The sequence below is a fragment of the Dermochelys coriacea genome, chromosome 8 (genome assembly GCF_009764565.3).
Source record: "Dermochelys coriacea isolate rDerCor1 chromosome 8, rDerCor1.pri.v4, whole genome shotgun sequence".
NCBI classification, from domain to species: domain Eukaryota; kingdom Metazoa; phylum Chordata; order Testudines; family Dermochelyidae; genus Dermochelys; species Dermochelys coriacea.
This window is the reverse complement of record NC_050075.1, coordinates 101,456,395-101,480,343: the sequence shown is the minus strand read 5'-3', so window position 1 is coordinate 101,480,343 and position 23,949 is coordinate 101,456,395. Positions and strand designations below refer to the sequence as shown.

General features: G+C 44.5%; 1 long non-coding RNA gene across 3 annotated transcripts in view; it reads left to right on the top strand.

Moving 5' to 3' along the window:
- LOC119860400 overlaps window positions 1-23,949 on the top strand; it is a 38,564-nt gene that overhangs the window by 665 nt on the left and 13,950 nt on the right. The window contains exon 1 of one of the 3 annotated variants that reach the window (XR_006273875.1): window positions 19,107-19,183. The exons of the other annotated variants lie outside the window; for them this stretch is intronic. This is a non-coding gene — a long non-coding RNA (uncharacterized LOC119860400). Of the gene's footprint in view, window positions 1-19,106; window positions 19,184-23,949 lie in introns of those variants that run through there. 3 annotated transcript variants of the gene reach the window in all.

Here is a 23,949-nt window from a genome sequence, read left to right as displayed (position 1 = left end):
AGTTGTTTATACAGTGCTTAGCACAATGGGACCCTGACCTGATTGAGGGCTCAAAATTATGATCATCCCCTTATTTTTCCCTTGTTTGGTAAGATCTAATTACACTGCTGTGCATGGCTGAGTTTGCTGCTGATTTTGCCTTGGTGTCTGCTTGTAGTTTTAAATGACTCTTAAAGATGCTTAGAACAGGTTGGGGAAGGGGGTTGTTTCATTTTTTCCCTTTCTTTCCCTGTTTTTATACATTTTAAATAAAACTAACTTGGACATAACTAATTGGTGGGTGCAATTCCAAAGGCTGCTTTTGACAAATTGTCCAGTTGGATTTTTGTTAGGGTTTCTATAAGGTACGAGATGTGTAAAGGTTATCAGAGTCATTTAGTGCTGAATTTGCCAAGGAAACTGCAAGCTTATGGCACCTTATCACAGTCAGAGTGAGTTTTCTGACAGTGCTTGGATTTATAGACGGTGTTATACTCTCAACCACTGCAGGTAGGGTGACCAGACAGCAAGACAGCAAAAAATCAAGACGGGGGTGGGGGTAATAGGTGCCTATATAAGAAAAAGCCCCCAAAATCAGGACTGTCCCTATAAAATCGGGACATCTGGTCACCCTAACTGTAGGCATCACTTTAAATAAAATAAAAGGCTACAAGGGTCACCAGAGAAAATGCATCTGTTCACTGCATAATGACTGTGTGCAAACAGTATTGCCCTGGGGTATGCTGCTTCAAATCACCAGTGTAAGAATGAGGCCATTTTCTTAGGTTAGTGAACATATCATTCAGAACTGGAAGAGGCAATGAGCCCAACCCCCCCAAGGTATGTCTACATTGCAGTAAAACACCTGCAGCTGACCCATGTCAGCTGACACTATAAAACTGCAATGTAGACATCCAGGCTCAGGGACCCTGCAAGGGGGGAGAATCCAGAGCCCAGGCTTCAGCCCAATCCCAGACATCTACACTGCAGTCTTAAAGCCCTGTAAGCTCCAATAAGCTGACATCGTCCAGCCGCAGGTGTTTTATTTCAGTGTAGACATACCCTGAGACAGAAATTCTTCCTCCAGTTTCAGGTTCTTGACTTCTTCTAGTGGATTTGTCTTTACACTGTACTAAGACATTAGAGAAAATCAGAGTGACTTTTATAGGCTAAGCAAAGAAATTGTTCCAACCCTCTGTTTGTTAGTGAGAGACTCAGCCAGGACACAGCGTCTCTCTAGCACAAGAAGTCCAGAAGGTGTAAGGAGACATCCAACAGGCATAGATACAGAGGGAAAATACATACAGTAGGTTCCTAATTCTCTCGATGGGGAGATGGCATGGCTCAGTTGTGTCAATGTTTCCCAGACTTTTGAAAGCTGACTTATACCCCTTCAAAAAAATGAAACCACGCCCCACCCTTTCCTTACTCCCCAGCAAATCTGCCATATGTTGTTAAAGGTCTACCCAAAACGAGCAGTTGGAGTGGAACATGTAGGTCTTTGCAATATATTTCCTCTCTTCGCTTGCATGCTTGGCATAGTGAAATAGTTAACAATCCTTACATGTAAAGGTTTCAAGTAGTAACAGTGATATCTGACTCATGCAGTGAAATTAATTTTGCCGTTCACAACTCAGGGTCATTTTCAGGTTCTCTGGAAACTTAGGTAGCTACTGCTGCAGCAGCACCCTGGGATCACATTGTCGAGGTTTTTCTTCAGAATGGTTCCAGCTAGAGATGCCCAGAGATTCTGGAGACATTGGAGAGGCTTTTCTGTGCCCACCTATATAGAGTGAGTCACACCACGCCACTTTGGAAAACACAGAGTTATGCAATTAGGAGTCAGATGACGTGTGTTTTAGTTCCATCTCTGCTACTGACTCCCTGTATTTCCTGGGGAGAATCATATCCTGTGCCTCAGTTTCCCCACCTGTAAATAAGAGTGCTTTATCATCACCCCCTCAAAGAAGAAATGTTTGTGGGGTGCTTGGAGATCCATGATGGCTGTCGCTATAGAAATGTAAATGGTTCTTCATATTAACACATATCGAGTGTTAAGAAATTAATCATTGATTTGGCAGGGCGGCCACACTGTCTATATGTGTCTAGGAGAAATAATAATAAAAAGGCTATATAGCCATTGCATGAAAAGCCTGCAGTCTGGCATGTCCATCTCCCCTATAAGATACCTTTTTTTATAGTTACTTATAAAATAGTTAACATGCTTAATTGGAGGCTGTTAAATATATTCACACCATGTTCTTGACCTCCATAAAGCAGCACCAGTGTTTTCAGGTATAGCATGGCAACATTTTAGTTCAGCCTTATATTAATGTTTTATGTTATGTCACATAGGGCCTGATCCTGGACTCACTGAAATCATAGACAGCATTCCCATGGACTCCAATCAGCACAAAGATGTTTGTTCATGGCATACACACAAAGTAGACAAAAACATAAATACTCTGTCTGGAAGGTTGCAATGTAACATGACTTTATTTCTCAGAATGCAGAACGAGAAGACACAAGAACCCAAACCAGAGAGAGACAAAGCAGGCTGCTCCCTAAAACAGAGAGGCACAACTCCACCTTACTCTTGTTTGGCTCTTTTCAGACTGACTGCTTCTAGATAGCACTCCTCACTACAGAGCCCCCTCGTCTGTAAGCATAACCAGGAACACCCTTCACTTCTCTTAAATTCATACCTTGAAATTCCAACATAGTCCTCAATACACCACAAATGTCAAGCTCTTTAAGTATTTTCTAATGAACACTTATAGCAAGACTGAGATTGGATTATGTACCCATTAAAGGATTATAAAGGGAGTTCTTACTCCTATGCAGACTACCCGGACCTTGGATCTGGGTACACAGGAGTAATCATGGCTACTTTCAGGTAGATGCAGCTGAGGTGGCCTGGGGGGGGGGGCGCGCGGGGGTTGTATCTTACTGCTAATATAGGCCAGCAGCATTCCACTGCTCCCAGAAGCAAGGGGGATCTGGGAGAGAAACCAGGACTTCCAAATGAGCAGACTTTGCTGACCTTTCTTCCCCACTCTCACTTTGTATGACTCCATCAGGAAAGGCCCCGTTTGCTTTCCCTCCCTAACTGGAAGGCCATGGCATTGTGAATACACATACCATTTAGCTGGGAACTGCTGTGATAACTGGGCCTACAAATTTACTCAAACTATGAGCTCAGCTGTAGAAAAGTATGTGAAAGTTCATAAAATGACACAATAACCTACCATATAAAATGTTGATGGGAAGAGTTACAAAAAGGAGGCAGAAAGATTAAACTAGCCTAAACAAAAAAGCCTCCTGATATAACTCAAGGACTGTGTTAAAATCACCCTTGGTAAATAAGAAAAAATGAGTCCAGAAATTAATGAACCAAAATGGGTGTGTCAGATATTGGGCCTAATTGTTGGACAAAATGAGGGGATAGGCTATTCCACACATCACTCCCTTTTTGGGTCCTTAAGAACAGAGACTTTGGCGGGAGAACAGAGGGAGGTTACTGGAGCGAGCGTCCTCATCATATGTGCCACCACCCCAACCATCTCCTGGGACCCAGGATCTTCCTCCTAATCCTCAGAGATTTCCTGACCTAAATAGGCCACAGAGAGGAACCTAAATGACGTCACCCCACCAGCTCCAGCTGAATCCCAAACATCGCCTGAGATGAAATGGGATTGGACTTAAACAGCAGCAACAATAGCTCCAGCTCATCTCAACTAACTTCTTCTCTCTTATCCAAAAATGGCAATTATTACATCTTCAATACCATCTAAGAGACTGTCAGACAACGGAGGTGGGGGGATTCCCTTCCAAAACTCTCTCCAGCTAAAGGGAAAGGGAACAAGAAACATTGTTCAAATGAAAGCCTTTCTTCATACTTTATATTTCAGGAAATGCTTTAACTCTTTTCCCTTCTCTTCTGTACCTTTAATAAAAGGTTGAAATAACTTTTAATGGTGTTTTTGCCATGGTATTAAGCAGGCTGAGGTCTCTGTACACCAAACCTCAAACCTTGTTTAACACTGTTTAATGTTGAACAGTGAGTGGCTTATGTAACATCTTTGCCCCATATAGTCCATTCAAATTAATACCACAGACCTTTATCTCCTTCTATTTCACTTTAAAAATCTATTTGCAACCTCACCCAAGCATGAGCTGATTTGGTACATGGACGGTAAATTTTCAGGCTAGATTCATCCCTGGCATAACCACAAAAGAATTAATTTGGCCCTTATATTGTCTTTATTCAGTGTTCCCATATGCTGAGGTTTGGATAAGCAGATGCCTCATGGCTCATTCTTCCTTAGTGGCTCTGTCTTGCTGAATGTGGCAACCATTAGCCATCTCCAAACATTCAATGTAAGGCACCCCCCAATCATGAGATTTTAAAATAATAAAAGTTTGGTTCTTTCTTTATTTGCTGTTTTGGTTTTTTTAGAGCCTACAGGGTACACTCAGGTCATGTGTTCAAGCTTTGCTCCAATGTGGTGAAGGCTAGCAACTTTAAAGGAAGCTGCAGTTCTCACACCACTTGTCTCCTGAAGCTGGGGCCTTAATGAAAACATCAAATAGCATGAGAATAGCAGTAAAATCACGAGAATTGGCAACACATCTAGGAGCAAACAATCCATTTCAAGGAACTGTGCCTAAATTCCTGCTCATGGTCATCTCAGGCATCCTCTACCGAAAGGTCATGCAAGTGGCTTTCTGACATTCTTCGCCCTCCTTCCTAAATATAGGAATTACCTAGGGAGACGAAGGCACTTTCTCATGAAGCAATGCCAGACTTCTGCCTGCCTCTGTATTCTAGGAATTCCTCCCCCTGAAGCTAATGTAAAATATCCCTCCTTAGCCTTTGACAGCCTTGGTTTCAGGTTCTCCTTGCCAGCTGAAAATCCTTTCCACTCTTCTGGGCAAGTTGACAGGCATAACATCTTTCTTTTAGAAAACAGTCAAAAATCCAGAGTGATACGGGCAGCAGGCTGTGTTTGTCTTAACTCGAGTTGCAGAGCTTTCACTCAAGCTGTGGATATCCTTGCCTCCAGCTCTTTCCAAAACCGCAAACGTCATCTCCATCCATGAGACTGAAATGATTCTGCGTCTCCTGTCAGAAATAGGTTTGAGAGCCATGGGTGGCACATGAACTGCCAGCTAGGGGAGGCTAGCACCCAGACCACCCCTTCTGCCTGAACTCCACCCCTTCCCCCCCCCCCCGCCGGAGCCCAGAGCTCCCCCCACTGAGGCCACCGGCCCAGTCCTAAAGGCGCGCCGGGAAGGTGGGCAGCCACAGCCTCCCCAGCCCCAGAGCATTGGGGGCCAGAGGACTGGAGCCACATGCAGGGAGTGGTGGCAAGCAGGGGGCAGTGCTATGCCTGGCTGTTTGGGAAGGCACAGCCCCCCCCCCACCAGACTGTGACCCACTGCCCATGTTGAGAGCCCTCTGGATGTGTTAGAGCCTTAACATGGACAATGGCTTATACGCCAGTGGTTTTTGACCTTTTTCCATTTGTAGACCCCTAAAATTTTGAATGGTGGTGCAGACCCCTTTGAAAATCCTAGACATAGTCTGCAGACCAAAGGTTGAAAACCAGTGGTTTGTACAACATGTATTGTATGGCAGGGGAATAAACAGATTTCTGGGAAAGAATCTTTATACTGCGTAAAGCAATGCTAAGGCCCTTGAGCATGACCTGACTGGGGTCAGGGTGCTTTTTATTTTTCATCTTAATCACTTGATAGAGCTGTTAACTTTCTATGTGTGTCCAAGCATCTCTGGCATCTCTAGGTGTATCCCATAAAAGAGGCAGCCAACAGCCTTCCAATTCCTATGCAATCAATCTCACAACTATAGGACAGAACTTCCCTTCAAGGAAAACCTCCTTTGACTGAGGTCCAGTGTAGGAACATCTCCTAAGCCACCTCCTACACTGATCAATCACAGTGACTGTCACCTGTTTTTTTTGTATGGCTTTATGGAAAATTCCTATAGAATTGTAATAAGGTTGACGACCATAGGTTTCCAAAGACATCTAATAGAGTTCTATATCATTTACTTACGAAACCTACAAAATATAATAGAGAATGGTATCATTATTATGGGTTCATTGAACCATTCTGTAGAATTCTATGAAAGGGATATCATTTTCTATTAAATTATATGATGGTTCAAAGGTCATCATTACATATTGTGATAGACCCAGGCCAGTTTGGTATAGCAGAAGGCAGATATACTGGCCACTGGATTATCAGTTTTCTGTTCCCTGACTGACCAGAGCAGGGGCTGCTCCAGGCTAATGAGAACACCTGACTCCAATTAACCTGCAAAGAGTCAGGTGAGGCCATTAAGCTAATGTGACCATCTGACTCTAATTAAGGCCCCTCTGATACTATAAAAGGGCTCACTCCAGTCAGGCAGAGGAGAGCTAGGGGAGAGGATGTGTGGCTGAAGGGCTGGTTAATGAAGTCATCTTCAAGTCATTGGTAAGGGAGCCCTAAGGAAAGGGTGAAGAAGGGAGAAGCAGGAGAGTTGTGGGGAAGAGGCCCAGGGAAATGTAGCAACTCTGGCAATAAAACGTTGTCATACCAACAGCTGCTACCATTAGGGTCCCTGGGCCAGAACCCAAAGTAGAGGGCGGGCCTGGGCTCCCCCCACCACTACCGAAACACCTCCTGGGAGGGGAAAACAGGCCCTCTCAGGACAGGAGGCTAAACTGTTTTGGCATGAGGCCGTAGGAGCAATAGAGACTGTGGGAACTCTCTCACCAACCTCCATCGCTAGCTTATGATGAAAAGAGCTCAGTAGACTGTATCCCTGGCCCGAGGGAGAAAAGGGCTACGTGGAGGGTTTCTGTGAACCCCTGAAGCTAGCATAAACGGCCTGGAAGCGTAGGACCCACAGGGACAAGGTTGGAACTCTCGAGTATTCAGTTCTGTACACTTCCATGATGACCTTGTCTTCCATCCCAAAGGGTCCTATAGCATTTTATAAGTAGTGTGCCAGACTGTGTCTTTTAAAGTCCCAGATGCTTGTAGGGGTGGGAGTCCAACATCAGCAGTAGCTAGAGGTATTCTACCTACAATGACTACATTTCTACAGAAGCCCTAGGAATCTCTATTAGTCATGCCTGTCCTCAATTCTCCTTGGAGCCTGTCAATCCACTCCCTTAATCAGCCACAGGAGTCACTGTGGAGCAACATCACGGGGCTCCAGATTATCAGCTGGAGTGACACTGATTCACTCCAGCAGAGGATCTGCCCTTATTTCCCATGAGGTTTGTCTCTGCAGAACTGCCAGCTCCCAGTGGTGTGGGAAGTGAAACACTAGGGCTGGGACTCAAGTCCTGGTCTCTCTCCTAGTAATACAGAGCATTGCCATGGGAGTCCTATAGGCCACCATTAAGAATTTATTCACACAGGAGGGTTGTTTTTCCTCTGGAAATACTCCAGGATAGAAAATAAACTAGCTGAATATTTTTTTTGACCTCTAGCACATATACAGCTTATTAGATAACTCCAGTAAGATGCTAAACTGAAGCAGAAAACATACAAAACGGTACATTCCATGCATATTCTGTGCAGAGATAGGTGTGCACTACTGGGATCAGATCTGGATTTAAATCTTCCAAAGTGGGGCTGTGTTTGGAGATTGGGGCCTTGATTCAGTCCATTGCACAATGCTAGGAACAGGTCATGGACTGCAAACATTCGGATCTGAACTTGCTCTGGATCCAGAGTTTTGGTTCAGATCCACATTTAAGTCAGAAATGCCATGACATCTACACACAGGCTTGTTTGAAATAGCCAAAGCAAAGGCTCTTATATCAACAAATGCAGAATGTTTTCATGGGGTGGGTTTTTTTTGGGGGTTTTTTTTGGTTTTGTTTTTCCCCCCCAGCCCTCTTGGCTGAGATAAATTTATTTTTTTACAGCAATAAATAACAGAATAATTATTTTTACTTCCTACACAGGAACTTCAATATTTGATTGATGTTGCCCTTCTTGGCATAGCAAATAAGCCTGAAATAGCTCTCCCTGGCACACCTGCCAATAATGTTTTGTGTTACCCTAAAGAGTTCTGGTGATCTAGGCTTGAATTCAGGAGGGAGGCATCTCTGCTGCTTCCAAGCTGGTTTTCCCTTTCCCGGTGTCAGTCTCAGACACATGAACAAACTGTGCTGGGGGTCTCCCCTCACACAGAGATTCCCTTCTGTCATTTCAGCAGCTCTGTTGGCTAACGGAGTGGCTCGGGGTGAGATTTTTAGGACAAGGAGGGGAATGGCAGGAGGGTGGGTGTCATGGCAACCAAGACCAGTGCCATTGCACCCTCCAGGCAGAATGGCCAGTCCTCTAGGGCAATGAAGTTTTCCGGAACTGTATGTGGGCTAGTAGGAACGAGCTTTTGCTTACAACAGCCTCTCCCCTAGAGCCATCCCTCATGATAAATAGTTATCCCATGCCCAGTGAACTCTCAGGTTTGTATTGGAGAGAGAGAAATGCTTGTAGCGGCCTGCTCCCAGCATTTGAGTCTACCTCTGGTGATCACACCTTCAAAATCCGGAAGTGGTTACAGAAGAGATCAATAGCCTATAAATTAGAGACGGGGAGCCATTAGGTCGGTTTGCCCATTGTCCTACCAGTGGGGGTGGGGTGGCATTTTTGGTTGGCCTGGTTTTAAATAACTCAGACAATAGGGTTTCTGCAAGGGAGACTATCCTGCTGAATGGTGCATTTAAACGTTACAGATTTTCTCCACATATTCAGCCTAATTTCCATTGTTCATCTCACTTCCTTAACTGAGCCCAAGCTAAGTAGTCCCTCTCCTTCTTCGCTTTCAGTTTAGACCCTTCAAGCAGTGGTGACAATTAGGGAGGAACTGGGAGAGAAAGGTGAATGCCCTCTCCCAAGGTTTTTGCACTTGCTCAAAGCTCCAGAGGCCATGGGGAGTGTCACAGCATGACCTGTCCACTTTTAAGCACTTAGGAGCTGTGCTGGTCCAGAGTATTGCTCCAGCTGTGTGGTCACAATGCCACTAAGATCTGGTCTGGGTTCCCCTTTGTGCAGATAGAGGGGCAGCCAGAACCAATTTCAGTGAGTGGTGTTGTGACCTGGTGCCCAGGGTCACAGTGCCACTCAAATTTGGCCCAGCCACCCCTCCATCCATCCAGAGGGGTAGGCGGGCAAAATAGTGTTGCTATCTAGTGCATGGGGAGTCTGCTCTTGTACAGTGGAGCACGGGCGAATCCTCTGAGAACTTAACTCCTGGCTAATGCACTGCGTGAGTAAGAGAGTGTTTAATGAGGGAACTGATTAGACGTCATTAAGAGCCTTGGTTTCCAGTGGCTGATTCCTAGAGCTGTCCTTGCTGCTAAGCAAGTGTAGGAGCTAACCCTGTGGTCTCCTGTGCAGGCAGTGAAAGGCAACAGAGAAGCTGCATTGGCCGTGAGGTTCCCCAGTACCTGCTGAAATCACTGAGAGCCAAGTTACGTGGCAGAACCTCAGAATGGGACATCACAGCCGCCAGCGGTGGCGGGATGGTGGCTGGTGGCCACAAAGAGACAGCGATAGCAGAGAACTGCAGCAGGGGAATGGTGGCGGCAGAGAGAAGGCAGAGGCATTGCCCACCCCAGGTGCGGAAGGTGAATTCCCTCCCCCTCGCATAAGGCACCTCTGAACTCTGGGTCTTTGCTAACCAAAGATAGCTGACTATGAGTGGGGTGACAGGGAGGGAGAGAGGAGCAGTGTGTTAACGAACATTTGTTTGTTGGTGAGAAACTGAGGTAAAGGACACTGCCCAACGCACTGTGGGGTGGGTGTTTGCCTGTGCTCACATGCTCTTGAAGTGTGGTTGTGGTATTTTCCCAAATTAATGTTGGGTCCCCTTTTAATAAGCTTTACTTTGTTGTACACAGACTCTATGCTTGTGAGAGGGGAAGTATTGCCTCTTAGAGACACCCAGGTTAGTGTTCCCAGATTACTAGGTGGGAGCTTGAGCCGGTTGTATTTTCTGTTGTTAAGAGAAACCATTAGATATTGAACCCGGACCCTGTTGCTACCAACTCCGCCTCGTACATTTTAAAATTACATTCAAATGGCAGTGGCTGGATCTAGCATCTGAGAATCATTTTGCCTGAGAATCATAATTGTAAAACTTAACCAAATAAATATTGAAAGACATTCTATAAAATTCCCACACAGACTCCCCTGCAACCTGAAACGTAAAGTAAATGTAGACTTGTATAATCACAAAATCATAGAAATATGTAGAATATACACATGCAGCAGGATCCAGTCCTGCAAAAAATGTGCTAGGAGTATAAGAGTATCTTTTTATATAAATTGGCTTGTTTCCCATTCCAGAGCCAGAGACATGCCATCCCAATAAACAGTCATGGATCACTTAGGAATCACAAGCAAGTATGAATGGTCCTGTACCCTCCTTGCTTGGCTGAATATTTAATGCTGAGTTGGTACATATCGATACCACTAAATATTCCCTGGTCAGTCTGGTCCTCTTAATTTCATCAAATAGTTCTTCTGATGAAGCCTGGCTAAGCTTCTTTGAGGTCTTGTAAAACAGCTGGCTGTAGGATTGATCCAAGACCTCTTCTGGATCTGTTCCGACAGAGCACAAATTCTCCCTCCCACTTTCTTGACACTGTAGGTGATGGGACCAAATAATTCCAAAACATTCCAAGTGAGCTGATTGTGTGTTTGAATTTAAGTGTGTTCCCACGATGGAGTCACTTTGCTCAGCTGAGATTTCAGTGCGGAAAATACAGCGGTGACAAAAAACGATCAGAGAGCTGCAGTTTGTGCAGTCTGACCTGAGTTACCATAGCCAATGTGTCCCACTGAAATAGGTCCCACTTGTTGCAAATGATCACATGAACTTGTGGACTCTCTCACCTTGGCTAGCAGGGTACTTGCTAGTAGCATCCAAAAGGTGATTTTATTGTTTTCTGGGTGGGAAATTATAGCTTGAATTGCTGTTTTGCACCACCTAGTGGCTTGCTGGACAGCAACATCAATCTATTGATCTATGGTACACCCATCACCATTGTATCTAAGACCTCAAGTTTTGGGGCAGATTGCTTGTAGTCCAGACTGCAAGGTGAGCCACTCTCAGATGTCATGAGGAGAGGAACTAGAATAGTCTGAAGAGGGGAGAAAAAGGCAGAGCAGAAAACTATAGTTACCAGTTGAGCCAGCAAATAGAGCCAGAGTAGAACAAGGTCAACAGCTGCCATAGAGATAGCAAGGGCTAAAGAAGAGGCCGCTCTTCTCAGGCAGAGATTGAGAATTCTGCTACCTCTGGCCACCCTTGTATGGCACATCACACTTGGTTAGACCATGGCAGCAGCTAGGTATGTGTAGCAGAGAATACAATCTGAGAATACAATCTCAAGTGAGAGTTTGTTCAGTCGTAGGAAGAGTTATGGACTACCACGGTGATGGGAGGCTGTCACAGGCTGGCTGGCCCTACAGTGGGAGTCAGTTTCAGCCTTGCCTGTGGCAGATCAGTGGCAACCTCCAGCTGATCCTGATTGGCTGGGGATCAAATGGCTTGGGTGGGTTATCAGCTGGGATAGGCAGGTGATTTCCATAAAGGGCTGGGAGAGCTCAGCTGCGGAAGGGAACTGCAGGGGGGAGGTTCTCCTGGGACTGGACCTGAAGGAAGAGGGTGGTAGGAGAGGAGGCTTCTGTAGCAGGCCTTGCAGAGGACCTCATCCCAGGCAGATAACGTGGAGGCACAGTGAGAATAAGGATCCAGACTAGGGGAAAGATGCCAGGGAGGAAGCCCTGAGGGTCAGCAGTTTGGGTCGGAGCTGGATCTTGAGGGAGAAAGTTGGGGGGGGTGAGCACTCTATGAGAGAGGAGGGGAGTAGGGCAGCCCAGGAGGGGCAGAAGACACTTCTACTTTGAATTTCCTTTGGGGCTATTGTTTAAGTTTGTTACCAGTACCCTGCCTGGGAGCACTGAGAGATTGGGGGGGGCCCACAAGGGAGAGCTGTGGTGGCCGACCCTGCCACAGCAATCATAGAAAAACCTAGATAGGTAGAGCCACAAAGCCAAGTGTGGTCTATTCCAGGGTTTGTCTACACTGGGGATTTTTTTTTTGGCACCAGTGTAGCTACACTGATGTAGCTGCATCACTGATGTACTAGTGCAAACTGCTAGTGTAGAAGTGATGCACCTGGGTAAAATGTGACTTGCACCAATTTAGTCTCCTCTGGTTTGAAACCAGGGTAAGCTGTGCCAGTGTGAATCACTTATTTACTCCAATGCTACAGGTCTGCACTAGGCATGTTTGCACTAGCATAGCTTTATTGGGGTAGCTACACTGATGCAAAAATATCCTCAGGGTAGACAAGCCCCTAATTCTAGAGAAGACTGGGACACAAATATAGGGGTTCTGTTCCTCATGTAGCACCCTGCATGGGTCTTGGAAGGAGGAGCATGCGGGAAAAGTTTGGAGGAGGGATCAGGAAGTCAGTCTGTATGCACATGGCTGGACTGCTAACTGCACTTGCAGAATCTCTGTAAATAGTTCTCTTAATAAAGAGCCAGTTTAGTTTTATGAGCATGCAGTCCTTTCATGTTATTCCCCAGCACATGCTGGCACTGACTTGCTGTGTAATCTTGGGCAAGTCACTTAGCCTATCTGTGCTAAAGTTTCCTTTTCCAAAAATGGGGATGATAATACTCCCAGCCTTTGTAGACCGCTTTTAGATCTGGAGATAAAAGAGGCTGTATAAATGCAATGTATTGTTGTACAAGAGCAGGCACTGTTCTGAGACCAGTGCACGGAGAGGGGTTAGTTAGAAACAGAAACTTAACTCTGAATTTCTTGGCTTTTGTGAGGTTTGGTTAAAACCCCTTACTGTTATTTTAACAGTTGGGGTCTTTATTTGTTTTAATATGTATCCACATTTCAGAACAATCCCAGGTTCGATTCTGACTGTAATTTAACATGACTATACAGAGTTCTAATGCAGCCAGTTAAAAGCAAATCAACCTAAAATCATGAGCTTCGCAGTAAAGCGAGTCTACAGAATGTAGGAGTAATATGGGGAATGTTTCATTTTTCTCAGTAAAGAATCCGGCGGCCCTATTCTGTGCTCACTGCCAGATGGAGAAATTAAAAGCAAATAGAACAGGCATAAGAGTTAAAACACCATTTTCCCCCTCCCCGCCCCCCACTTTTCACTTGATTTTGTGTTGAAATTGTGTTTGGCCTGGGCAGGTAAGTATATTAATTGTTCTCTGTGTGTGGCTAAAGACAGCTAGTCCAGATCTGCTCTGAAGAAGCCTATATAACCTACCCACCTCCTGGGTGGCGTGGTCTGTCCCATCTAGTGCCACCAAGACCACTTAGTGAGAGATTAATGAGTCTACTCTACAGCCTTAGTTAAGAGGCATGTGGCTTTTAGCTCATGCACTAAGCTCCAGAGGTCTTGGGTTTGGTCCTGCCTGCTGACGACGGGGATCTGTCGGTGTTTCACCTGCAAATGGTTACATGGATATTCCTGCTGAAAGCTGCCCTAGAGCACTCGTGCTTTCTGGACCAAAGTCTTAGAAAATAACCCTGCCAATCCAAAGCGTATTGGAGTTAGTGTAATTCCTTCCATGCCGTTGAGCTGTATCAGGGCTTTTCCAGTCTAAGGGAAGCGGTGGAAGTCTCATCTCTACAGTCTTTTGAATCAGGATGGTCACAACACTAGAATCTACTCTAGCTCTAGAGAACAATTGTTCATGGGCAAAAGTGAAAGTTTAAGTGGGGGCTAGCCTAGATTTCCGAAAGAGTGTAAATAAAGCCTGATTGTGTCCGTAGTTTGGTGGGTCCTTCTCCTTTATCTAGTGATTCTACAGCCCAGGGATCAGACAAATTTTGTATGTGAGATATGGTCCCTTCCCACAGGCACTCCCGGTTTTATTATATTTGTGTTACTGAGTTTGCTGTTGCTCAGTTTGGTTAGATTAGTATACAGTTGAGAGCCTGGAGCTGTTAAATCAGAAGTGACAGGCTAGGAAGCTGAACAATTATCTTTCTGCATGGTCAAATGTTTGGCAGGCAAAAATTTGCCAAGTATTAGTTCCATGTCTTTTTCTGGCAGAATCCAGAGGCAAGAAGCAAAAAAAAGGAGCATAACATTGTCTATCTGCTCTACAGCTACCTAGTTACACAGGTTTACAATAGCTTTTCAAACAGGAAAGCTGCCAAGCTTGGGGGCAGGGAAAGCAAATTTCAGTCATCGTTACAGATGTTGCACAAGGAATTATCTCTCATGCATCCATTGGCTCAGAACTGACTGCCATACAAATGACTTTCTTTCTGCAGCTCTTCAAACAAAGCATTACTGTTCATTATTACAAAAACACAGATTTAATGCCATCCTGAGTATGCTGTGGGCTTTTCAATATTTAAACTGGACTCACCAAACTTTGCCTTTGTGCCACAGAGACCCAGTGCTGTGGGATGGGGAGAAACCCAGTATTCTGTTTCTGGCAAGTGTCAGATGTTTCAGAGGAAACAAACAGAACAGGGCAATTATTCAATGGTCCACCCCCTGTTGTCCAGTCCCAGCTTCCGGTAGTCAGAGGCTTAGGGATACTTAGAGCATGGGGTTGCATCCCTGACCATCTTGGCTAATAGCCATTGATGGACCTATCCTCCATGAATTTATCTAATTATTTTTTTAACCCAATGATACTTTTGGCCTTCACAACATCCCCTAGCAATGAGTTCCACAGGATGATTGTGCATTGTGTGAAGAAAGATGTTCCCTAACCTCCAAAGAGAGTGGACGGTGCAGGTGTTAACGGAGTTCATGCCTGGATACATTCCTTCAACCACTCTTGCTGCCATTGGGGCCAATCTGCACATGGTCAGAAATGACTGCTGTATCTGTCACCTTGTTGGCCAGCCCCTCCTTAAAACCCAGCCATAATATCATGTTACACTCTCTCAGATTGGGAAGAATCTAAATTTATGGAGAAACTATTAGAAAGCAGAATGGAACTTCATTCTAATGAGCTCAACTTTGTTCACAAAATAACACTCAAACCATTCACGGATACCTTCTCCCTTTAATTTGCAAACCTTTTCGTAGGCTTGGAGTTAAATCAGTGATCCACAGAAAGGAGAAATTTTTTCCTCAGAGAGATAATATTGGAAAAATATCTGGCCCTTAAAGCTGTCAGGACCTTTGATATTCAGCTACATGTCATTTCTGTATAGCATAGCAAACTTTAAGACGAAACGATCTCCATAAATAATGCAGCCCTGTGATTTCCTCAACTACCATTTCTTTGTCAACCTTAAGGGTGGAAAGAACAGGAAACACAATGAGTATGCTAAGGCACCATCCCTTTGGTTTGTAAGCTTAGACAACAGCATTATCTAGAGATGAGGATGTGACCCTCCCCTCCATTAGAAGCAAACCTAGAAATAAGAGGCTAATCTCATGCAAGGCTTTGAATATCAGGAGTAAGGCCATGTACTGTTTGCTGTCCTCAATGGGAAGCCAGTGCAGAAGAGCAGAGCACTGGGGTGATGTGTTCCTGAAGAGTAGCTTTAGCAACAAGGTCTATCTGGTATCAGTTGGAGCTGTATAGTTGCTCTTCTTGGCAAACGTGCTTCATCATTGCTCTTCCATCTGACTAATTTCAGGAGAGATTTAATTGAGGAGGGGGTAGAGTGACTCAGAAAGGGTGTTGCATGAGTAAGGAGAGGCATGGAAGAAAAAAATTGATGTTTGTTGGAGAACCAGGGAATTTGGGGCAGAATAGAGAGGACAAGATGGTGACATAAGAGACTAATTATTCATTACCAACTATTTGCCCAGCTCTCGTCTGGAGTGTGACTGTTTTTGCAAGTTGCCTCCACTGTATTTATCTCCTGTCCCCAAATATCAAAATGTATCCATGGTGCAACTGTGTTGCACTTATTGTCACTACATCACTGATGTATTTGGGCTAACGGGACTACTTATGTCAGAGAAGCTTATCCATGTAAGTAATTTATTTTCTGTGTGAGATCTTTCTGCTATTTTGTTTTTAAATCTGTAATTATTTTTGAACAATATATTCCCCATGAAGCGTCCTCAGTATGAGACCAAACACTCCGAGGTGCCAGAGAATTCTACTGGTTATGGATATTGGTTCAGAATCGAACCCTGACAAGATTTATGGCTGAATTCACCTCAGTGCTCTTGCCTCCCACAGATAAACTCTAATAAAAAGATGTGTTGGGCCTCATTCCTTCCCCTGTTGGACCCTGAATGCTACTTAGATGTGGGTAATTGTTAGGAGAAATCCCTTTATTTTGAGGCCAGATATCTGACATGACAGCATGTGGTACCATAAAACCAAAAAAAAAAAAAAAAATCCCCAACAATGCACAAAAGTTGGCTGCAAAAATAGCACCAGCCTGGGAAGGCCCGTGCTATGAATTTTGTGGAGCTATACAGTGTACTGATGAAAAGGATGGAGAGGTCCCTTCAGAACAAGACAAACTGCTGCAGTTACATGGTTGCAAACAGAGACAAACCTATCGGTGTAGAAGCCCATGGTCATGAAAGCCAATGGGAATTAAGCGTGTGCCGCCCCTTGTAGGGTTGGAACCTGCTGGTATACTCTTGAAGCTTCCCATCATGTATTAGAACCTGTGTGCGTGTGAGAGGTTAATCTATTGTTTGTTTGGGCAATTCTTCTCCGGGGAAGCGGTGCACTGACAATCAAGACTCCTGGGTTCTTTTCCTGGCTCTGACATTGACCTTAGGCAAGCATGGTCATCTTGAATGACTTTTGCTTATAAAATGATGTACATAGAACTTCAGTTCCATGGTGATGGGTGCATTAGGCAGACAAAAAATGTGTGCATCCCTTAAATTCTCACTTTGTGCAGTATATTAAAAATGTATGCATGTTCTACCCTACTCACCATTGATTTGGCATGCCAAAGAGATGGGGGAATTGAATATTGTGGTGGTGGTATGTAATCAATTCCTTCTGGGCACTTGGGGCACTGTCCCTAATATCTGCTTTTGTGTTTTATCATGACAGTGTCACCCCCCCACTTTGACAACAATGCCTGCCTTGAAACCACTTCCCTATTTGTCCTCCCCAAACTATCTTCATGCTTCCTTCCACATCATGCCTTCCACAGGACATGGCCTCCCCATCAGATCCTCCTCCTCCTCTTGGACAGAGTAGCAGTTAGGGATAGCAGCTATCTGTTATAATTATGCATTGTGTATATACAGTTTAACCTTCTACATCTTCCATAGAAGTTACTTGTCCTCTTAAACTGTGAGTTCCCTAGGACATGGGCTTTGTCTTCCTGTGATTGCTTATTGTCTACAAACAAGGACCTAAAAATAATCTCCATCCCTAGATTATAATGGTCTAAAATGGATGGAATTATTTTCTTAACATGCACTTGATTGAGCATTGTCATCAGGTGACCTGAGACCCACACAACCATTGATACAATAAAACCTCAGCTAAGCATGCCAAGAAAATAAACATCTAGTTTATATAGGCTATCCCGGGGGAAAATACAGTTAATACTGAGGTTTAAAATATCTGAGCCCCTGAATCTTAAAACTCCATCAGCACTTGGGGTTTTCCAATAACCTTACATAACTCAACAGATCACTTTAGAGTTTTGTCTGACCATGGTCTCTGCTCTTGATCACCTAGTATTTATAGAATGTATGGATTAAAAATAATAAAACCTGCTCCTTTCTGAGATTGCCTTGTAATGAAAACAAGAATATTTTGGAAGCAAAGAATAGGAAACGTTGACTGGGATTCCCCGCTGCTTTTAAAGGAGCCTGGCTAGAAAGATTTATGTCATGAGCAACAGAAGGTTGGAAATAAAATAATGCCCTTGATGTTATGGTCTCTCATTCAGCCAAGCGAGATGGCTTTTTCATGTACCTTGCTGAAAACTCAACATGAAAAAGGGGGCAAGAGATAAAAACCTTACAGTGTTAATGGATATTTACAAAAGATGGGACCAAATAAATACATATTCCGCCTATGAGAGAAACTGCTGCACTTGGTGACGTACCCGCTCCCATGCGCAATGAAGGTAGCATATAGTGAGGCAGAGTGTTTTATATTCTCCAGTACAGTGGCTTTACTTTCAGAGGCCAGTATCCTCTTACCCTGTTCAAAGCCTGAGTAGGCCTTGTATATGGGTGCTCCAGAGCAGATGAGGCCTGATTGAAGCCACCCCACCAACCTGAAGAGAGGGATTGGAGCTGTTCTTTTGCTATTACTGCAGCAACCCTGAGCGGCATGGCCTACATAATCTCTGCTTCAACTTCAGTAGCATTACCCCTGTTTTATATTTCTGCCTGTGAGAGGAGAAGCAGGCAGGGTTTACACTGCAAGACAGATTACCATAAGGGCTGAGAAACACAGGGAGGGTGCTATGGGGAGGAGAGGGGTTATAAGAGCACACTATAGGGTGCCTGGAGGGAGTAAGGTCAATCTTGAGGCAGAAGCGATAAAGAGGAAGTGAGTAATGGGAGGTAACTAAAGGGACTGAGCCATGTGGAAGGAGACTGAGGTGGTGGTTGAGGGGGGCAGGAGAAAAGACATGGAGCTGCTTGTAACAGGAGACCGGAGGGGCATCAAGGCGCTCTGGGGTGGCAGAGTGAACAGCACAGCAGGGGATGAGAGCTGAGATGAAGGTGGATTGTTGAGAGCTTTGACAATGATAGGCGTGAGCTAAAACACCAGAGTCAAGCACCTGTTGGCCCTCTGGGAAGGTGTGATGGGGTATCACCGCTGCTTCCATCCCCTTAGCTTCACAGAATGCTTAGAGACCTTCCTTCTACTCTGAAACCTTCTTTTATAGTGTCTCACTCTACCAGTTTCACATACTAGTGCAGCCATGGTATTTACAATGCTATTCAACATCCCTACCCAGTCTCTTAAAACTCTCTTGTATCAGCCCCTCTCCCCTTCCATTGCACTTCCTGACTGTGCTTTTATCCAATCTTCTTACTAATGGGCTAATTAGCTCATTAGCTTCCCAGCCCTGATCTTATCTGGTAAATTAGGCCCTCCCTGGGGCCTAATTGATTAAAACAGTGACAGAATGCTCCTGTAGTGGGTGATTTCCAGCACTCTGTCATGGAAGGTCCGGTCCAAAAGCAACATGTCTCTGGTGAGTCTGTTTTGTTTTTTCCTAATTGATTCAGAGAAATCAGCACAACTTGAAACTTTTTTTTTTTTTTGAAGCCAGGCCTCCAAGAATCTAATGCTGGCCTAAGGAGCGAGCAAACAGGCTTTAGCTGTAGTAAAAGAGAGCCTACAGCAATGCTTGGAATAGAATGCACGTATTCTGATTGTAGGACTGATTATTACAAACCCCTGTGTTATCAGGTGATGAAGATCACACCATGAGTTTCTGAAAGGGCAATTTTCACGATAAGAACAGAAAGGTCTAAGATTTGTTCTCTTTGATCTTGATGTCATGATAATGTGGCCATTTTTAATGTACCTGTTTCTCAGTGGATTTCATCACAAATAGTTAATTCATACAATTTGAAAGCCACCAGAGTGATCATCTCCTCTGACCTCCTGCATAACATAGGCCGTAGAATCTCATGCAATAGTCTTCACTGAGCCTGTAACTTCTTTGAGCTATAGCATAATATAACATTTTCTGTAGTGCTTTTTAGTGCTTGGAGACCAAAATGTCATGCATTCTTAGGCCCTCTCTCTCTCTCTCCCCATTATTTATATGGTCTTTTATCACTGTTGTATGTGAGCATCTAATACCATCGGTGGATTTCATCAGAGAGAACCCCAAAGCCCTTTGTACATTTTTCAAGCTCTACAATAATATTAAAATAAATAGGAACATTCATGTAATGTCTGCATCATAAATATAGAGATGGGGCCCAGGCCAAAAGCCCTGGTCTAAAGACACCTAAGCTACAGGAGGATCAGGAACTAGATTTGGACCCAAACTTTCTGTTGCTCTCCCGAATGGGCTGAATCCAAACACCTTTGAAATTTGGGGCAGTTCAAATCCAAACTCTGCAATCCAGGCCATCTCTAATTACATATATTGTCTCATTAAATATATTAGTTAGTTACCTCATCAGCTCTCCTACAAGAGTTGTCACGGACAATACATAACAGATGTCTGTTTCAGGCAACCTGCAGTCATTCCAGGGGGCTGTTTCCCCAATATTCACATACCCTTGAGCTCTCATAGCTTGTATTCTGCTTGTGGCTGAAGGGATCTCATTTTAATGATCCTGTATAGTTTCCTGGAAAAGAAATCTGTCCATTTCTGCAAAGGTAGAGGCAAATTTTCAGAAGCTGCATATGCATGGAAATCAGTGGTGCAGGCAAATAAAGGTAGTTGGCAAAGCTTCAGCATCCATATGAAATTTGTTCCCAGTGGATTATTTCTGTCCCCTGCCCCTCTACTAACCTCTCTCCACCAGGTGAGAAATGTGTTCTTACCTTGAATTTCCATGCTAATTAAGGGTCACAAGGTAAGACGGGTCTGATTCTGAATTCGCTCCCATCAGTTTTATACAGGTGTGAGTCTCCTGGAGTTATTTCTGATTTATACCAGTGTAAGTAAAAGGAGAATCAGGCCCTTTATTTTAAAGATCTACATTTGACATTTCTTAGAGACAAAGGTGGTGGCCTTGTGCTTAAAAGAGTTCATGCTGCTCTGTGCTTCATGTTGCATTGCATATATTGTACCTGCTGTGCAGGCCAGGAAGCTCTTAACTATCTGGCAGACTTCTCCCAATGTACAGCCCTGTGTACGGCAGCCCTATATAGATAATAGAGATGATCAAAAATGGAATTTCTTTCCCTTGGGAAATTCCAAAATGTTGACATTTATTTTCATCCCAAATTGGGGGACACAGTCCAAATATTAAAGCTTTTTTACAGAACAAAAAGTTCCATTCTGAAACATTTCAATTGGGAAACGATAAAATATTGGGAGTCCCATGATGCTCTTTGCCAGCTCAGTCACAGGGTGAGATCTCAGTGCATCATGGTAGATGTAGTCCGGCCGAGAAGAAGGACCCATTGCAGGGAATTGCTAAATCTACAAGTCCCATGAGGCTCAGCAGCAGTTCAAGCAGAGGTAGAAATTAATGTTCACCTGAAAGATTTTGTTTCAATTTTCCTGACAGAAAATTTCCCCAAAATTGATTTTTCGACCACAGAACATTTGGAATTCAATGAAAACCTATTTCCTGAAAAGAAAATGTTTTTATTCAGTTTTTTTTAAATGCCCAGATAAAAAACAACAGTGATAGAAACTGCTGCGGAAATGAAGCAACTCAGGCAGCAGCTTAGCTGGAACAAGAGCCATTGTATTCTCAGCGACAGAATCAGGGGTGAAGTGGCTTGATTCTGCACCATTGAAACTGGTTTTATACCAGGTAACTTCACTGACTTATTAGAGTTGTTCCTCATTTAGTTTGGTTCAAGGGAAAGCAAAATTGGTCCTGATATTTCCATGCAAGGAGCTCTCATTGTACACAAAAGAAGACACAGTACAGCCCTGCTTTTCCAAAAGGTTTCAAAGCAATCTGAAACCTTCAGACAAATGGGACTATGGAGGTTCAAAGAAGCAAGTCATCTACACATTGTGTGACAGGGTCAGGCCAGATGGCTACAGGCGAGTGAAAGAAGGCAGATATATTAGCCCCAGGTTAAATAGGTCCCTTTTCCCTGGGTAAGGTAACAGGGAAGGTTCCAGAATAATCAGGAACTTTCCAGAAAAAATTAAGGCAGACAGGTTGATTAGAACACCTGCAGCCAATCAAGAAGCTGCCACAATCAATTAAGCCAGGCAGGCTAATCAGGGCACCTGGGTTTAAAAAGGAGCTCACTTCAGTTTGTGGTGTGTGTGCAAGGAGCTGGGAGCAAGAGGTGCAAGAAGCTGAGAGTGAAAAAGCGTACTACTGGAAGACTGAGAAGTACAAGCATTATCAGACATCAGGAGGAAGGTCCTGTGATAAGAATAAAGAAGGTGTTGGGAGGAGGCCATGGGGAAGTAGCCCAGGAAGTTGTAGCTGTCACGCATCTGTTACAGGAGCCACTGTAGACAGCTGCAATCCACTGGGCCCTGGGCTGGAACCTGGAGTAGAAGGCAGGTCCAGGTTCCCAACTCCCTACTTGATACCGGAGGAGTTGACCTGGACTGTGGGTTCACCAGAGGGGAAGGTCTCTGGCCTGTTCCCCGATCCACTCAGTGGATCAGCAGAGACTGTGGGGATTGTTCTTCTTCCTTTTCCCCATGCTGGCCAGTGATGAGGCTAACTGAGCGAACGGCAGATTTGAGCCACGAAAGTGGCCAAACTGAGGACTGCCGTGAACCTCTGAGGCGAGCAAATCCGCCAATAAGCGCAGGACCCACCAAGGCAGAGGAGGAACTGTGTCACGATTGCTATTAGGGGACACATGGCTCATGTTCAGTTAGACATGCATATCAGTTAACTGGAGGTCATACTGATGGGGTTGCACTCAGAGTTTAGTAATGAAAAAGTCTTATTAGTTCATCCACTGCATACTCCTATCAATGCAGTATTATTTCCTAGAGTCCATGATTTTGTATAATATACTATCGACTTATTGGGAATTCCATTCTACATGACAGCCACACATCCTCACCAAACTGGAGCAGCTGAAATAGAATCAGCAACACTGGATCCATACTTCTCTGATGGTATGTCTGTGCTACAAGAGCTACAGCAGCACAACTACACCACTGTAGTACTGTTGTGTAGACACTTGCTACAGAAATAGAAGGGGGTTTCCATCACTGTAGTAAATCCACTCCCTCGAGAGGGGGTAGCTTGGTTAACAAAAGAATTCTTCCACCAACCTACCTGAGAGGCATGTGGGAAGACAGCGGAATAATAGCCGAGCACAAGGTTATTGAGTGCTTCAACCTTCACAGGATGGAATGAGCTTTTTGGCTGGGAGGCAAAGGGAGGGGAGGAACTACTTACTGCTCTATAGAGGAGTAATGTGCAGAGTAATCGGTGCTTGCTGCCAGAGGAGTCTTTATGCACAAACTTACACATCAAAACTATGTTAAAAGAACATTATTAAGGTTGCAAAGTCAAGCAATCAAAACGTAGGAAATGCCAGAATTAAGGTTGCACAGCCCCCTGGGGCAATTGAATTATGATACGGATTATATGATCACATGCTGGGTTTTTCCACATAATAACAGTAATGTTCTTTTAACGTAGTTTTGTGCGTGTACTTTCCAAGGTTCTTAACAAAGCAAACTGAACAAAAGGAAATTCCATCATGCGGCATCATATTGACAAGCACATCAGCTGGCTTATAACCTGTAACCAGATCACTGCCACTATGACAGTAGTAGGTTGTCATTCTCTGTGTCAGTGATTAAAGTGCTACCAGCCCTGCCTATAAATAAAATGGGGGTGACTTGGCCACACCCCCTTGGGAGTAATATAGGGCATATTAGCCAGTCCAGCTGCCTAGTTGGCAAGAGTGTGCTAGGTCTGGATCCTACCCTGCTTCTGTGCAGATGGGACAGGTGCAGGGGAGAAAAGGTGTCCTGCCCCCATTTCCCTGCCTTCCCTGCTCACACAGGCAAGAATTAGCTCTAAAGGGATATGTAATCAAAGTGCAGCTTCTTACGGGGAGGTCTCATAGACAATGAGGCACAGGTGAGACATATGTGAAAGCATTCGGGCCCATGCCTGGGCCTTGTCAGGGCTAATGAGTGACACTGCACCCGGGTGTATCTAGCACGTTGACAGAACTACTTTAAACACAACCCAACCCCTTATCTTAATTTGGAAACGTGGCCCTGACTGCCTCTTATGACGTGCCAGTCCAGGCTGCCTCCGGCAGCTGTGAGCATATGGGTTTTGGCAGGCAGCTCCAAGGCACAGCAGACTGGAGGGA